Raw genomic sequence first — 19,242 nt, forward strand, 5'->3', positions numbered from 1 at the left:
TAATTTTAGGTACCTCCCAAAACAGCGTAGATTCTAAAATGACTCTTGAGAAAATGTTAAAAGTTCCTGAATAATTTTTATATTCTCTAAAGAATGAAAGTCAATTGTATCAATTGTATCATTATAAAATGGAGTCTTCATAATCCTGATCATGAGTTAAGTCTAAGCTCCTCTTCAGGGCAAGGCCTTTCCTGTTCTCACCTTGCTCTCTAACTTCCTTCCTCTCTGCTCCTGCATGGGAATGTAAAACTTTACCAATACCAGTGAATTGTAACAGCTTGACTTGGCTATGGATTCCGTCTCTGGGCCAGGCTCACACTCATCTTTTTGCCTGGATCCTTTCCTTGCTGGTTCACCTGATGCAGTACCCATGTGACCCACCCTCAGGTCTCAGCGTGAGGGCAGTTCCTTCTCTGAAAACCCCCTACTCCCTGAGTTGGCCCTGAGATATCCCTTCCCCTGTATGCCCATTATATCTTTTAAGTTCCCCATTTTACTCCTCTTCACATTGTAGTTAAATTAATTTTTTTCTTGTCTACCCCTCTATGAAACAGTAGCAACATGAGGGCAGGATTCAAGTATTTTCTATTATTTGAATTTCCAGCACCCAGCTTTTTTCTTTTTTTCTTACCTTATGCCCTGTAACCTACTGTATTAGTCTGTTCTCATTTCTGTAAAGTGAGAACTATACATAAAGGACTGCCCAAGTTTGGATAATTTATAAAGGAAAGCAGTTTAGTTGACACACAGTTATGCATGGCTGGGGAAACCTCAGGAAACTTACAATCATGGCAGAGGGGAAGCAAACATGTCCTTCTTCACATGATGGCAGGATAGAGAAGTGCCAAGCAAAAGAGGGAAAAGCCCCTTATAAAAACCATCAGATCTCATGGAAACTGTCATGAAAACAGCAGCATGGGGGTAACTGTCCCCATGATTCAATTATGTCTTAATGGGTCCCTCCCATGACACATAGGGATTATGGGAACTACAATTCAAGATGACATTTGGGTGAGGACACAGCCAAACTGTATCACCTACTTAAATTAATAAAATAACAAACCATAGAACTGAATAGACCATTTGGTCATGCTCTGCCTTTGAATTGACAAACATCTGAAGTTGCCAGTGTTTAAAATTATTGTTTCCCTAAAAGTGAAAAAAAAAAAAGGATCAATCTTGACTCATTATCTAAAATATTTAAATATAAAAATGATGACATCATTTGTTCATCTAGTCAACATATATTTATCGAGTATCTATTGTGTACCAGGCATTGTTCCGAGCTCTGAAAAATATAAAAGAAAATTTAAAAAGAGAGAAACAAGGTTTTTATCTTCATGGAACTTAGCGAGAGAGACATAAATATATGAAAGAATTATACAAATAAATGTAAAATGAGAGCTGTGATAAGAGCTCTGCAGGATACTTAATGGACAAGTACTGAGTACTATGGAAGTGATTAATAGAGGCTATAGATCTATTCAAGGGTGGCAGGGAAGCATCCAAGGGGAAGTGAGGCTTCAACAGGTTTTGAAGGAAGAGTACGTGGTAACTAGTCTGAGAAGGGAGGAGAGATGGGCAAAGCAAGGACGTAGACAGAGAGGAAGGGCACCCATCGGGAAGGCCTTTGCAGCAGTAGTGAGAATATGGGTGCAGAGGAGAAACTATTGATTTAGTTTAGGCATGATGGCTCTTTATTTTCAGAGCAATGGCAAGCTGTTACAGCCACATCTTCTTAACGATGTGATCACGAGAGTTAACATTTATCTGCAGTAGAGATCTATTTAATGTTAGGATGGTAAAATACACTGAGTTTTTCTTATACTAGGCACTGCACTGTGTACTAGAGATAAAAATGTGAACAAACATGGCTCCTGACTTCTAGAATTTCACATTCATGTGGAAGAAAAGGTATAAAAAATATATATTTGTGAGCATTTATAATAACAGAAGAATATATAAATTCAGAATGTAAAACAAAGCTGAAGCTTGAGGTCTGTGAGGTTCAGGAAAGGCTAATGTTAGCGGTGTTCTCTAGAGCAGACATTGAAGAATGAATAGGTGTGTTTGCAGGGGGTGCTGATCAGGCAGAGGGAACAGCATGAGCAAAAGAATGAGGGTATGGAACAGTATGGTGTGCATGTGTGTGGAGCTCAGAGCACATGGCAAGTAAGCACTTCGGGAGCATAAAGTACACAAAGAGGATGAATCAGGCAGGAAATCTGGACCTGGGCAGGAGGTGATAAGTATTATTTGCTATAACATGAAGCTTTCCCTAAAAAAACAAAAACAAAACTTTGCTATAGACAGTTGGAAGGGAAGTGGGTCAAGCAAGGTGGTAAGAAGAAATAGGAAACACAGTTGATAGCATAATTTTTTTTCTCCCATAGGCAAAGCTGCTGTACATAAATATGTTTTACTTTTGTGTTCTGAGAGTTTCAGAGACTATCTGTTCTGTCTTCTTTAGCTTCCTCTTTATGATTTTCTCCTCTCTGTCCTCTCAATTTCATTGACTTTTATTCTCTTTTCAAAACCTAGCTTTCCCTGGTACTTTGGAGAAGAGGTATTCAGTTAGAGAAGATTCAGCCTTTCTTCTTGCATTTCTTTATCTCTTCTGAATGCTGATTTCACATCCTTACTTTGTTCACAGAACACCTGGCATTCTTCCATCATATTTCCAAATTTCTCTATAAATAATGAGCTACGGGAATTTTATTGTCTACAGGACACACAAAGATTTTCTTGACAGTACCAAATGGATGTGAGGTATATCTACGATCAGACCATCTCCAGGTAGTAGGTGACCTGCCTCCACGAGGGAACAATGAGAAATCGAGCATTTGGGGGAATATTTGCAATTTTAAAAGGCATGTAAACCACACTTTAAAAAATACAAGCTTTTCTTCTTGATACGTATAACTTTCCTAACTTTCAGTTAGCTTCATACCTTCAGGCAGGAAGGAAGAAATGCAATATTGGCAAAAAAATAATTCACTAGAATTGGCTGGGAATGATGTGTTTCTGGCACTCTGAGATACTTAACACCTTTCAGAATAGAGGAAAAAGTTGCTTTGAAAACGTTTCAGCAAGGCACACATGGAGAATATTCCTGATGAAGACAGGCTGTTAGCACTGTATTTTATCACTGCTGTTCCTCCACCCAATTCCATCATTAAATATGCTGTTATTCTTCCATTTGGGGTCAAAAGTCTAGAAACTGGTTGGGTTTCTGCCCTGTTTCAAATAAACTTTTTGGTAAATTGCACAGAAAAAGTTTCTTTCGAAACAAATACACATAAACAGATATACATGGACTGGTATCAATATTCAATTAGGCAGATGACGATGGTACTGCATTGGCAACAGGCCAGAACATACACATGGATTAAAAACAAGCAAAATAAAACAAAACGGGATCAAATAAAATAACCTAAATCAGGCTCACAATACTTTTCTTTTTTAAAGAACTGTTCTGTAACATTTTCTACAGTAATATTTGATCTCTTGATTGCATTGTGATTTATTTTCAACAGGTGTACACTTTGACACAAAGAATCAGAGCTGAAATTGAGTGTGTTGGGTTCCATTAATTGAACTAGACCATATTTGCAAAAATTATTTGTCCAGAAAGGTGGTAGACAGCACTTCAAATCTGATCTGGTAGATTTAGTCCAAATTGTTAATGCCACACTTTGTGGAAAGTGATAAACAGCTGGGAGTAATCAAATAAGACTGAACACAACTTGAATCTTTTTTGATGAGCAGTTGTGATGTAAAGTGAAAAAGATGTTGGGTATGGAGTCAGCAGATTTGGTTGTAAATTTGAAGTCTGTTTCACATATCAGATGCTTAATTTTGAGAAACTTCCTTAACCTCTCTGAACTCCAGTATTCTCAACTGTAAAATGGAGTAATAATGCCTATCACAGAGTGGTTTTGAAGGCCTTAAATTGCTTTTGCATATTAAAGTACCCAGAAAGACCTGGGGTACAGAAAGCTTTCAGTAATTGACTATTGGATAAAAATATGAATGAGTTTAATTTGACTGTTGGGAAACACCTTTTTCCCAAATGAAACGGCCATTGACTTGCAAAACATGGGGAGCAATGGCTGAGATGAAGACAGAGGGGCATGGCCAGTCTAGTGCAGACAGTGTGTCGAAGTCCTTATGGAGTGTTTACAGAATGCCTGCCCTGTCTTCAGGTAAGAAGATCCTTCCCAAATCTCACCTTGGGTTCTCAGTGTCATACTGGGCCACTCAGAGCCCAAGGAAACTCCCCAGACTCTTGAAATTATTTGTTTCAATAACCATGAGATGAGCTCCTGCAAAACAGGGAAAGCATAAATTGCTTCTCTACAGATTAATCAAATGTAATCCAATCTCACTAATAATAACCAAAAGCTTCCTATGCACCAAGACACTACTAAAAATCAACATATATGTCAATAAACGCATAATGTAGTGCTGCACAAAGCAACAAATAAAGCATATGATAAAACAGAGGAGTTAACAAAGTTTTATTTGCTCAATGAGATAAAGAAGTAAAGAGGAAGATGCTACTTTTCTTGGATGACATTATATTTGAAGGGCAGAGGTTCCCATAAATGGAGATGTTCGAAAGCATTAGAATTTAGGGTCTAGAGTGAGTGAGCAGAGGCATGAAATCATTAAAAAAATAATAGAACCCCTCCTAAGCAGAGATTCTCAATGCAGCTTTGGTACTTTCAGCCTCTTCTTTCACTCCCTTTTATCCCTTTTATCTTTAATTTTTTTTCACCTAGAATTCCCATACAACCAACATCTGCATTTGCATCCTTTCCTGGTCTCTCCAGTCAGAAGGAAATATATTCCATAAGGCCAATTAGATTAGAGTTGCCCCTAGGGAAGATTTGCACTGTACAAGAGGAACCCTTGGAATGGAAAATGAAATGAAACCATGTTCCATATTTTTCCCAAATCGAATGGTTCTGGGTGAAGGCTATGTTGGAGGCAGGGTAGTGGAGCTTGGGGGATGGGACAGAATGCTTTCCACATGGCCCACTGGGAGCTGGCTGTATATCCAGAAATAACTTAGCCCTGAGCTTTTCCCAAATGAAGGTTGCTAAAAAGGGCTGGCTTCCTCAGAAGGGGCTAAATGAAGCCACTGAGTGCTCAACAAAAATGGGCTTTAACATTTTTATAAATTTCTTTCTTTCTTTTTTTAGATAGAGTCTCACTGTGTTGCCCAGGTTGGTCTCAAACTCCTAGCCTCAAGCTATCCTCCTGCCTCTGCCTCCCAAGTAGCTGGGACTACAGGCACTTGCCACCACCCCCAGCTTTTTATCACTTTTAAACAGCAAGATTCCAGGTTGATTTGGCAGCCATCATCGTGAAGAGGGCTTCCTGAAGAGGGCCAGGAAGAGGGGTGGTGCTCGTGGCCCACCAGGGGTCATGAAAGGCTGTGTGTCAGGAGCCGAAGAGGACAGAGGGGTGCTGTTACAAAGTCCTCTCTGAATGTTAATTCCATGTTCCAAATTTGTTCACAGAACATCTGACAGAGAAACCATTCTTACATTTCTATGATACCAGGTTGAGATGCACACGAGCCTTCACTTCCTGCCCTTCATTGCAGTATCCATGTACTTCATTAAACTACTGTCATATTTTCTCCAGAGATGACTGCTTTTCAGTTCTGTGTGAAGTGACAGCTAAATATAATGGAGCATAAATCAATCTGCAAACATCTGCTCCTGGGGCCTTTGGAAGGAAAGGTGAAGGAAGTGTACATACATTTGTAAGCTCTCTGTAGCAAGACTGAATTTACCACAATGCTCCCGTATCCTTTGGAGATCCCAGGACGTGAAAAATCCATTGTAACGGGACACGGGAAACCCTGCCTCTTCAGGGTCAGCCTTCAAATCATTGCATCAGGAAACATTTCATTAAAGTCTTCTAGTAGAGGAGGTAACCTTGTGTTTTAAGTAAAAGAACATAACCTAAAGCATATGTTGGCACTAATACTTAACGGAAGAATATATTATTAAATATCTGTTCAAAAATAACCTTGGTTCTACCAAGAAAAGTATATTATGGGACACTGTATAACTGTAGCCCAAGCATAAGACGCGAATGTCAATGTTCATGACTTTTTTTCTGTGTGTTTGCCTGTCTCTTTGTCTTTGACTCTCTCTCTGAAGAGAAGACAATTTAGGTGGTTTTAAAGCTACAGTCCTCACAAAAGGTTTGTGCTCATCTTTTCACGGATGCTCCTCAGTGCACTGTTGTGCATTTCATTTCTGTTTCATCCCATCAGCATGCCAAAAGAAATCAATTTATAAGCATTTTACAGACTTTCTCTCTGAGTTAATGAAAATAAATGCTAATTAATGGGAAAATTGCAAACATGACACAAGGTACAGGTAATATATTTGAACGCATGTTGTGGAAGTATGCTGAACCATACGAGCTGGGCTCATAGTTTTATCTACTGTGGGTATAAAAGCCCTCGGTACGTTTTCTAGGAAATATGGAGGCAATTCAGGAGGGTGCTTTGCTACAGAGCGTGCATTTTATGTTTGTCTTCCTAAATCTTGCCAATAGATACTGGTTATAAGCCTCAGGATAAATTTGCAATAGAATTTTCTGTCTTACTAGAAAATCAAATTGGCAAAGCTCTTGGCTAGTAGATAGGGTTTGGGGATTGCACAATCTTAAGGCTGAAAATGAGTTTGGAGTACACACCTATTATGATCTGTTTCAAAATCAGGAATATACAAACTTAATAAAGGAGAGAAAGTAAAAATCCTGCAGGACACATATCACAAGCCAAGAGCAAAGATGTTTTTCTCATTCTTGAACTGAATGAAGCAAGCCTAGTTTACAATGACCACTGCCTCTACTCTCACCATGCTGCTATGCTTGTAACCTCTGTGATAAGAGCTCAAATTTGGAGGACAAATCTGGGTTTAAAGTCAATGCTGTCAAATCCTGAACAAGTCACTTGTTCTCTGATTCCTCAGTGATGAAACCTATCCACATGATTTTTGTGATTACTAAATGTGACACAGTAAATGATGTCCTGACTCAATGTGAGTGCCAGCTGCTTTTCACTCTTGATCTCCTGGTTGGAAATTAGTCATGCTTGCTCTCAAGGTACAAAACAAACAAACAAACAAACAAACAAAAAGTTCAATTAGTAATTGTTGAGCATTTACTATGTGCTAGAAAATGTTCTAAGTATAGGGATATAATTGTGACGACTATAACAATAAGAAGAAATAACATTTATCTAAGAGTGCCAGACACCAATCTAGGTACTTGATATAGTATTAAGTCTGCCTTCCAGGATCTTACAATTTAATGGGCATACAGGTGAGAAAATGGGCAGAGGCTGTACAGTATGTTGAGGGCTAAGAGAGAGTTTGTTCAAGGGCCTAAGTGATCATATTTCTACGGTCAATTAATCAGAACTTCAGAGGAGGTGGAAGATTTCTTAGAGAAGATGGCATCACTGTGACCTGTTTATGGGAAAGAGATGGCCTTACTTTCTGAATTTTTGAGTGGTGAGATAAAAGACTTAGCAGATTGTATACTGTGCCCAGAAAAATGGTCTTTAGATCATTAGGGTAAGAACGTGTGTGGGTGTGTGTCTTGGTACAGGGAATGGGGTGGATATGCAGATATAGAATACTCAAGACTGGCAGTCAATGGAATGGCTTCATACAGAGAGAATGTTTCCTCTATAAATCAAATAAATAACCAAAAAATAAGGGAAGCCCTAGTAAACAAAGAAACTATGAGAATCAGAGTGTTAGAACAAGAAAATGGGTAATGTGCCATTTGAAGAAAGGCTGGCTGCTGTAGAGGAAAGCTCAATAAAGTCACTGAAACATGAGCAAGCTAATGAATTGGTACTTGTGGTGGATGGTATTACTTGCCCACAATTCTTTGTTCGCTCCTTACGCTTGCCATGACTTCTCTGCCCCATTGGCTCTGATCTTGAACATTACTTGCTTTGGCCAATGGAATATAAGCCATTTTGCTGTGAACACAGGCTGACATATACGTATACAGTTTGGCATGGCTGTTACACTTCCAGTATCTGCCATGAGAAGAGCACGCCCCAGATACCTCTTTATCAGGGTGACTCACATGTGGAGGATCCCAGAACCTTAACTGAAGCAGAGCCATCTCAGTCAGTCCATAGGCCTGTCCACAGGAAAAAATTATAGATATGTTAATCATTAAAAACCACTTAGATGGCCAGGTGCAGTGGCTCACGCCTGTAATCTCAGCACTTTAGGAGGCCAAGGCGGGCGGATCATGAGGTCAGGAGATTGAAACCATCCTGGCTAACACAGTGAAACCCTGTCTCTACTAAAAATACAAAAAAAAAATTTAGCTGGGTGTGGTGGCAGGCGCCTGTAGTCCCAGCTACTTGGGAGGCTGAGGCAGGAGAATGGCATGAACCCAGGAGGCGGAGCTTGCAGTGAGCTGAGATCACACCACTACACTCTAGCCTGGGGGACAAAGTGAGACTCCGTCTCAAAACAAACAAACAAGCAAACAAACTTAGATTTGGGGAGCTTTTTATTATGTAGTATTATTGCAGAAAAGAAATACAACTAACGAAATATCCTTTTGAACAAATTTTCTTTATTGTTTCATTGTATTTCTTTAGAAAAGAGGCTGAGTGATATGGCATGGAAAAGCAAAGAAGGTACTCTACTGGTGGCAGTGTCTAGCTTAGATATTTCACTTAGAAAAATCAGAAGTTCGGAATTACCTGAACTAACGTTCCTTAGTAGCTGCTGAGTCAGATTTTTTAAGTACCATGTTTAAAAGTTCAAGCTTTGGAATCAGCCTTCCCTGAGTGAAACCTTAATTCTGCCACTTTCTCACTAAGACAACGTTGGGCAAATTACTTGACTTTTCTTGACGTACCTTTGTCTTCTCATTTGCATATAAAATAGTATTTATTTTACAAGGTAATGAGGATTAAGATAAAGGTACAGTACTTAGGACAGTTTCTGGCAAATAGTAAATTGTTAAAAATTAGGTATCACTGTTCACAATAGTAAAAACATGGAATCAATCTAAATGCCCATCAACAGTAGACCAGATAATGAAAATGTGGGTCATATACACCATGGAATACTATACAGCCATGAAAAGAATGAGATCATGTCCTTTGCAGCAACATGGATGGGCCTGAAGGTCATTATCCTAAGCAAACTAACACAGGAACAGAAAACCAAATACCACATGTTCTCACTTATAAGTGGGAGCTAAACACTGAATACACATGGACGCCAAGAAAGAACAATAGACACTGGCACCTACTTGGGGGTGAAGGGTGACAAGGGGTTAAGGATTGAAAAATTGCCTATCAGGTCCTATCCTAATTACCTGGGTGACAAAATAATCTGTACACCAAACCCCTACAACGTGCAATCTACCCAAGTAACAAACCTGCACATGTACCCCTGAACCTAAAAGTTCAAAAAATATATACACATAAGAAATCAGACATTTCTAGATCATAACTCTTCCATACCTATGTTAAGTTAAATTTTTAGAATATTTCATCCAACCTTCTTCTTCATTCCACTGTGTCTCTTCTGTGTGCTGCCATATGACTTTTTAGTAGCCCTGGAATAATGGCACCCTGAAGAAGTGCCTGGATTTCCACTCTTTAATTTGGGTTGGGTTTTAAGGGCCTAAAAAAATAGTTTTCGGTATCTTCTTTGATCATTTATTTATTTATTTTTATTTCTAAAGAGACAGGGTCTTATTATGTTTCCCATGCTGGTCTTGAACTCTTGGGCTCAAGCAATCCTCCCACCTCTGCCTCCCAAAGTGCTAGGATTATAGGCGTGAGACACCATGCCCAGCCAATTATTTAAACTTATTGAATAAACAATGCTAAAAATCAAGTGACAGCTAGTTGACCACTTGAGAAGACCAGTTTCTGAGATTAATTTTATACTGTTGCTGATTTGGAAACTCTGAAAAGAAGAAAACGTGGCTGTAGCTTTCTTTAGTGGAATTTCCTCTGGCAAATATTCTCTTGAATTGCATAGCAGTATTTAATTCACAAAATGTCAGCAAGAAATAATGTTAGCTCACTTGGCCCTCCAGAAGAAACTGTTTTGTCTAAGATCAGGTATCTTAATGACAGAGGCTTTTTATTAATGTATATTCCTAGGCAGTGCAGCCACATGTAGTCACTCTATAGGAAGGTTATGTTTCAGAACTATGAGTGCCTTATAATAAAGATATTTTCTTCATGAGGCAATGTTCCTAAAATATATGCTGGGTAATCCATGATCCACTAAATCCATAAAGTAATGGGTCTGAGATATATGCCATAAACCACAGCAATTCCTTGATGGGAAAACTCGATGTGGATTTGTATATTTCCCTGAATGTCAAGGGTGGTCAGGATGACTAAAGTTGACTTTTCTTCATTTTTCCCCTTTCCTTTCACAAAATAGACAAAATTAACTCTACCCATTATTTCAGAAGAAAAAGTTACTTATTAAAAAATCCTTCTGCAAAAAAGGAAGCAATAAAAACAATTTCTTAGTTAGAAATGTGGCAAAACATGTTGTGATAATCCCCCCAACACACACACACACACACACACACACACACACTAAAACCATTCATGTACATTCTTATCTATTATTTCAATTATAGAAATGAGAAAAATTGTTCACTTTGATGGCAAAAGGCAATAATATAAACTCAAGACCAATTAATTTCAACATAAATTATATTTTCCTTAGAAAGAGTCACACCCTCACCAGTGATGTTCCTTCTGGAGGCACAAGTGAAGTTACTAAAGAGGCAAATACATAAACATGCACATATATACTCCAAGAACCTTAATAACCAACTGGCTGAAGCTTTTCATTCTGTAGCTGATTAGACAGAGAGCTAAAGTATTTAAATGCCATCTACGGTAGTTCTAAAATAAGTCCACAAGTTTTTATAAGCTCCACTCAAATGGTGGAGCCCAATTTCCCTGTCCTTGAGGGTACAGCAGATTTAGCAACTTATTAATATTTTCAAAAAATAGAACGCGGCAGAAGTAGTGGGACAGAGCTTGTGAGACTAGGTCAGAAATAGCACGGCAGCTTCTCCCTGCTGTCTCTTGGAGAGCTTGGTCTGGGAGTAGCCAGATGCCATGTTCATGTCAACAGAGAATTCTAACAGGCCCTCAAGTTTCAGACTCACTAGTGGATCATAGATTACCCAGCATATATTTTAGGAACATTGCCTCATGAAGAAAAGATCTTTATTATAAGACACTCATATTTCTGAAACATAACCTTCCTATAGAGTGGCTACATGTGACCAATTCTAACAGGGCCCCAAGTTTCCTACCCCCTGATGTGCATGCCCTGCCCCATGAGTGTGGGCAGAACATATGAATACCATCAGACATGCATGAACAAATAACCTTATATGGAAAAGGTGAAGGGACAGTTACCCCTTTGATTACATTATGTAATGTAACACTGTCATAGCAGACTGGACAGAGATTTTCCTGCAGCTGTTGAAGAAGTAAGTTGCCATGCTGCGAGAAGGCCACATGCTAGGACCTGAGGATAGCCTCCAGGAGCTGGGAGAGATGCCTGGCCAACAATCAACAAGGAAACAGGGACCTCATCCCTACAACCATAAGGAACTGAATTTGACAAACAACCTGAGTGAACTTGGAAAGGGACCCTGAGCCCAGTTAGAACACAGCCTAGCCAATGTCTTGATTTCAGCTTCAGAAGAAACCCTGAGCAGAGGCCTCCATCTCCTATGCCGACTCCTGACCCATGGAAACTGTGAGATAACACATGTGTGTTCATTCGGGTCATTACATTTGTAGTACGTTGTTATAGAGCAATACAAAACTAATACTGAAAGGCACTCAGGCCTTCTGCCAATAACCAGCATCATATGAATGAACCATCTTGGAAGTGGATCCTCCAACCTCCATCAGACCCTCAAGGACTGCAATGCTGGCTGACGACTTAACTGGTATCTCATGAGAGACTCTAAGTCAGGATGGCACAACTAGGCTGCTGGATACATCCTGTTTGGTTAAAAATATATTGTATAATGTTTTAACATCTTCAGAGGCCTAGCTGGCAGGATAAACTCCTCCTCCTATGGCTAGCAAATTGAGAGATAATAAACAACTCACCGATGATCAAAAATGCATATTTCCTATGTGAACCAGCCAATCTCAATCTCAAGTCCATACCTCCAACCACCTGCTTTATCTGACACACCCTAAGTCAGTATTTTCCTGCCCTATACCAACCCGAGGCCAGGAAGGCATCACACGAGAGACCACCCCTACGGTGCAGGAACCCCCATTATTCAAATCAGTCAGTGCTAAACTCTATCCCTGACCTGCTTTGCCTCTTCCACAGAAAACACAAGAAAGACTCTGGGCCATAGTTTCTCCTCCCTTCTTTCCTCTGCCTCCTGACCTCTGGCGCTTCCCTCTATGACCCTGTGTAGAGTGGCCTATCCACCTTTTCTGGGGAAATGCAAGTAATACATTCTTCCTTCAATGAATAATGCCATCCCCGTGCCATCACTCAAAAAATTAAAATTCTGTGGATGCATTTCAACAAAGCTACTCCCTAATTTCTGATCCACAGAAATTATGTAAAATAAATGTTTACTTCTATGTTAAGCTGTAATTATTGGGATAATTTGTTACACAGCAGTAGATGATGAATGCACCATCTTTGCCACTACTCACTGACAGGGCCACAAAAGTGAATCTAGGGTTAGTGATCCTCCTGCAAGTAGGATAAAGCAGGAAAAAGAGCACAGATTCTGGCCTCAGACAGATCTCAGTTTGAATTAAAACACCGCTGTCCACTTTCTCTTTAGGCTTGGTCAAGTGCCTTTTTCCTCAATGAGTCTCACTTTCCTCATCTTTAAAATGGAAATAATACCAAAGTCATTAGCATTCTATGACATTTTTGAGAACTAAGCAAGAGAAAAGTTGAAAAGGGCTTACCATGGAATTAGAGTTAAGCAAATATTAGATCTTTATTTGTAATCTTGTGTTCTTCTCACTGTCAGTGTGACCACCAAGTTAATAATCAGTTGGTAATACAAATAAATTTTGTCGGTCTTAAGATCCCTGACAACCTTTCTTCGTATAAGCAAGTAACATTAGAAGACAATGGTAAAGGCATCAGAAGAGGGAAACTCACAGGACACTGATATGCATAGGAACAAAGAGACCACCATCACTATCGCCATCTTGAAGAGTTTCAGTGTCCTTTCCGATATATTTTGTAATTCTTGGTTGTGGAAGTAAAGGGAGCCAGGTGGTTCAAATAGAGCCTGAGTGCTGTGCCAGAACACCACTGTGAGAAAAAGAGGAAAACACAGCACTCGTGTTTTCTCTTATGCTTCTTATCTTTGCTAAAACCCGTATCTCTCCCTTGCTATCTTTTCCTCTCTCTTTTCTAAGAGAAGTAATAAAAATATGAACAAATGCCAGTTGGCCCACTAACATATCCCTTCAGCTAATAAATCATGTCAATAAGCATATAGCAAGGATGATTCTCAAGGTTTATATCTACTTGAGAAAATAATTATGACATATTGAAAAGTTTAAAATTGTAAGATGAAGATATGGACAGCTAGACCTCAATGTTAATAATGAAATCTCAAATAGGGGCTTCAGATAGGTTATTTTGAGATGAATTATACTCCAAAATCTTCATGAAACAAAAATTTTGAAAAAAATATTAAATTATAATGAAAATTTTGATATTCCTTTTTTTTTTAAATGTTGGAAATATGGAAATAGTGAAACTCCACTCCATCCTATACCATACACAAAATCAGTTTTTCTCTCATATGCTTTGTGTCATAAAAACTTTTTGGCTTAAGCAAATGCCAAAAATTTTTCTTCCTTGTCTTCTAGAAGTTTCATAGTTTAAAATATGTCTAGGTCTATGCTTCATTTTAATTTGATTTTTGTATATGGTATAATTAAGTACAAATATTCTATTGTTTCAGCACCATTTATTGAAAAGCTACTCTTTCCCCATTAATTTACTTGGGCAACACTGTCAAAAATCAAATGATTGTGCTGTATATGTCTATTTTTGAACTCACTATTCTATTTCATTTACCTATATGTCTATTCTTATGTCAATACCATATCATCTTCATTATAGTAACTGTATCATGTTTTGAAATCAGGTAGTGTAAGTAGTCCGTTTTGCCATTTTCATTAAAAATCATCTTGATTCTCTACTGCTTCTGTATTGTCATGTAAATTTAAGAATCAAATTGCCTATTAATTCTTACAAAAATTATGTGTCAATGTTGATTGAAATGTTTTTGAATGTATATTTCACTGTGGGGAGAATAAATACCCTAATAATATATAGACTCCCAGTCCACAAACACAGTGTATGTCTTTATTGGTTTAGGTCTTCTTCAATTTCTCTCGGCAATATTTTGTAATCTTAAGGTAAATGTATTGCACACATTCTACTAAAGTCATCCCTAAATTATCACATTATGATGCTACCACAGCTGTTTATTCAATTTCCAATTTTTCATTGTTAGTATACGGAAGTACAATTTACTTTTATATATAGACCTTGTATCCTCTTATATTGCTAAACATCCTTGTTCGTTCTAGTAGCATGTTTGTTCAACCCAGAAATAGCAAAGAAATAATTCGTTATGTATAGTTTCTTCAAATCATTCATATATTTGTACCTACCTCTTCTCTCTACGTTAAAATCATTAGAAGTGTGCATAAAAACTAGAAAATGCCTGTTAAAAGAGAAGCTACTGGCTACTGTCTACCAGAGGAATGTATGTTTGATGAGAGATGCTTGGTTTGGGAAATCTGCTCTTGCTGTCAAATGCAGTTCTGGCTATATGCAAATAGAAATATGAACCTATTGCTCTTTGCCTCCTGTGGTTCTGTGTGTCCCAGGAATGCCACTCTGACTGCCAGCCTCCATCTGGCTTCTCAATTAGAGCCCAATATGACAACTGATTTTCTGTTGTTCTAATGAGAAGGCAATCAGTTATGTGTTTCTTTCCATCAAAACTTGATTTGGTTATGGAATAGTATGATTTTTATTGTTGCTATTTTAATATGCCCTGGGCTGTTTAGTATTTATAATCTTTATTCTTCATGCCTATCTCTTATCCCCTAACACATTTATAGCCAATTTTCTGAATTATCGAAGTTGATACAAGGAATAGTTATTTTTATATTGGGATTGTGAAAGAAAACTCGTTTAGTTTAATAAATACAGTGTTAAAAGGACATTACTAGGACATAATAATGTAAGTTGAACTCCTATAGTTATACACCATGGATAACTAGAGGCAACATGCTAAAAAAAATGTTAACTGGCTGCCTGTATTAGTCTGTTCTCCCGCTGCATAAGGTCATACATGAGACGGGGTAATTTATAAAGGAAAGAGGTTTAAGTGACTCACAGTTCTGCAGGGCTGGGGAGGCCTCAGGAAACTTACAATCATGGTGGAAGGGGAACCAAATATGTCCGCCTTTACATGGCAGGAGGAAGAAGAAGGATGAGTGCCCAGCAAAAGGGAAAGCTCCTTATAAAACCATCAGATCTCATGAGAACTCACTATCACAAGAACAGAATGGGGGAAACAGCCCCATGATTCAATTGTCTCTACTTGGTCTCTCCTACTACAACATGCGGGGATTATGGGAACTACAATTAAAGACGAGATTTGGGTGAGGACACAGCCAAACCATATCATTGCCAATGATCTTTGTTTTGTAAGGCTGTTCAAAAGCAGGGCATAAAAGGAAAGTCTGAGAACTACTTGCACAATCTAAACCAATCATAATGAAATTAATGAAGCATCTGTGTTTCATTTTCTACTGTGTTCTTTAGAAGAGCTGCTAGACCTAAATAGTAAAATAGTTATAATAGGATTTTACCTCTTTTTCCACCCCATGCCTTTTGGGGAGATGACGGCCTCAAGGACATTGCCATGAGGTGAGAAGAAAATGATATACAGAGAGATGAAAGAAAATTATTGACAAAAATGATTAATGCATTTTAAGCTAATCCATAGCATAAGCATAAATGACATAGTATGCTTTACTATGTCTTTTCCTCTGAAGGAAATCTTACACCATAGCCTTTGAGACTAACAGATTTATGTTAGTAACTTGGAGTCTGGATCCAACAGGTAAAATGAGATGAAGACACTCACTTAAGAGAACAGAAATGCATTGCCCGTATTACTATAAGTCCATATCTTTTTCTCAGACATAAGTGATTTCCATATCTAGTTAGCTATGTATCTAGATCTAGATCTGATGATATAGTATCTACATATGGATAGACAGATAAAATAAGCATACACATGCACATGCTTTTTCTTCTAGTGTTAACTTTCTTACATATGGGGTGTGCCTAGGCTAGGGGTATTTATGTATGTATTTGTGTCTAATGAAAAAAAATTATTTCCATAAGGTTAAAATGTATTTCTGACTAATAAAATGAATTAGATACCTCAGTGATAGAAAGTCAAGCCACTCATGGCTTCTCACTGGAATTTGATGTGAGTCAATCAAACAAGGAAACATTTGCTATAATTTCAATAGCTAGCTAGTGTTTCTGCAGTTGAAAAAATATCAGAATTCAGGAGTCCAACAGCATTGGTCTTTGTAAAATGGTTTTGAAAGGTGTGTCACATTACTTCATATAGAAGCATACCTAAAAACAAGTGAATGTAGCTTTGAATCAATAAGAAAACAAGGACAAAATATATACAATAAATTGGTGTAGATGAACTTCTGAAAGCCATCTCCAGAGGGCAATAAAAATAAAATGACAGAAAAGTACCCTGAATATTATGACTGAATCAGAACGAAAGACAGGTTTTCTTTGATTTTTTATAAAATAATTTGGTAAGAATAATTTAGCACAATGCACAAACCCAAGTACAGTGTGACTATAAAGTAATGAAACCTATTTAATCAATCTCACATACAACTGTGTTTCCATTCAGATGCTATAAATTGAAAAGTGTCAACTTGCCTGGGAATCTTTATGACATCTATGCATAAGCAGACCCTTCACTGGGATGTTGATTTGCTCTATTCCTGGTTTCTATCGGATCTATTATGTATTTTTCAGTCAAGCTTAAAATAGGTCACACTGAAACTTTAATGAGATGCCTTGTCCTAAGAAACTTCTCTCTAATGACTTCAAGTCCACTTTTCTAACCAAAGAACAGGAACAATTCTTTACACCCAAACATTCAGATTCTTTTAGTTAATAAATTGATTATCCAGATGTTCTTCTCCAAGTGAGGCCAAATCTTTGAATGCTACTAATTATTTTCTCATGCTTCACATCACACAGGCAAAACAGTTTCATGTGGTAGTACATGGATATAATTGTGAGCCTTATATGGTTTAAATAAACTTTGGGATATTCTTCCCTCAAGTGGAGTTTTAAAATTTCTGAAATTCAGTTCTTTTGAATTCTATGATGATCTTTGAAACCTGACTAAATTTTACCTGAAGAAAATAGCAGAAGCCTATATTTTGGTCATCTGCTGCTAGGTAAATAACAAGAGCAATATTCTTGGCAAGTCTAGCTCAGGAAAGTCATGTCCAATCACATCTGATTATATTCAGGAAGTCTGGAATTTAAATGGTTTGAAAACTAATGTCTGCAATTAAATAATCAGATAAGTTGGCAAATTAACAATATCCTCTAAATTACCTCCTCAAGTAATTGTAACATTTATAATCAAATAAATTTGCAGAAAATATTTTTGCATCTTTGCTTTTTGATATGCATCTTAAAGTGATGGCTCACCTGCTTTGATTAGTGAGAAGTCCTCATAGTCCATTAACTCTTCAATTTTTTGGTTCTAGAGCAGGTACCAAACCTTGCAGATTTCAGTTTTTGTATTTTGTTTTTTACCTTTTCTGATCTTTCCCTACAAGCCTTTCTGCATATTTCTTAGCTAAAAGGAGGGATATTACATGTTAAAAACAAACCGATACAGGAATCATGAGGATTTACTTCAATAGGTAGTCTTCACTAAAAACCACTGATTATGCCTGTGGTCCCTGCTTTTATATAGTTTGATCACTTTTTCTGATATTTGCTTCTGAAAAATACTGTATCTTTCAGAAACAGTATGGGGTTATGATCAGGAAATTATTAAGATGTCAACTCAGCTTGTTCTAGTAACCTAGCAAGGGTTCTACCTCTTCAATGATACAGGAATCCTTGCACAGGAGAACAAAACAATCTGCGGGTACATCTATGAAGAGATGGGAACTCTTTCTTTTTCATGTAAAAAATTAGTTGAGTAACTATTAAAAGCATCAGCAATTTTAGTGAAAGTTTTTAATTATATCAATCATATATGGCCCAGAAATTAGTTCATGTGGTAACTCCAAACGTCTATAGACTGTTTCCTGACACACACAACACTCCATTGGTAACCCTGAGCATCAATGCAATTAAACCAGAATTGACAATGCTATAGGGCTTGGAGCATATACGTTATTGCTTACTTCATGGTTTAAGTCTTGGACCTATCATTTTCTAGTTATGTAACTTTGTTCAGGTGATTGCGTCTTTCTGTTTCCTCACCTGTAAAATAGATAATAATACCTAAAATCATTTTGCTAAAATGATACAAGATAACTTGTATTTCTCAGTGCCCTAGTGACCAGGACTTAAAACAATCTTCCTACAAACCATTCTCAATGTGGCAAATACAGCTTTTATAAACATTGAAGTCATCTCATGCCACCCCTCTGCTCAAAATTCTTTAATGGATGCCCCCTCAGTACTTTGAGAGTGAAAGCGAAAGTCCTGACAATGACCCAGAAGACCCTGCACTATCTGTTCTCATTGGTGTCCTCATTTTCACTTCCTATAACCCTCTCCTGGCTCAGGCTGCTCTGATGGCCTGTTCTCCTTGATTCTTCACAAACCTTTTAACCATGTTCCTGTCTCAGAACCTTTGCACTGTTTCCCTGCAGGGAATAACCTTCCGCCAAACAGCCACACAGCTCGCTTCCTCACCTCCTCCAACTCTTGGCTCAGTCACCACCTTCTCAGTGTGGCTCCATTTAAAACGACAGTCCTTCTCTTAGCCTGCCTGATTCCCTCCATCCTGTTCTGTTTTTTTCTATAACACCTGACCCTCTCTCATATACTATATCATTGATTTGGT

Source organism: Colobus angolensis, unplaced genomic scaffold (genome assembly GCF_000951035.1).
Source record: "Colobus angolensis palliatus isolate OR3802 unplaced genomic scaffold, Cang.pa_1.0 Scaffold6, whole genome shotgun sequence".
Taxonomy (NCBI): Eukaryota; Metazoa; Chordata; class Mammalia; order Primates; family Cercopithecidae; genus Colobus; species Colobus angolensis.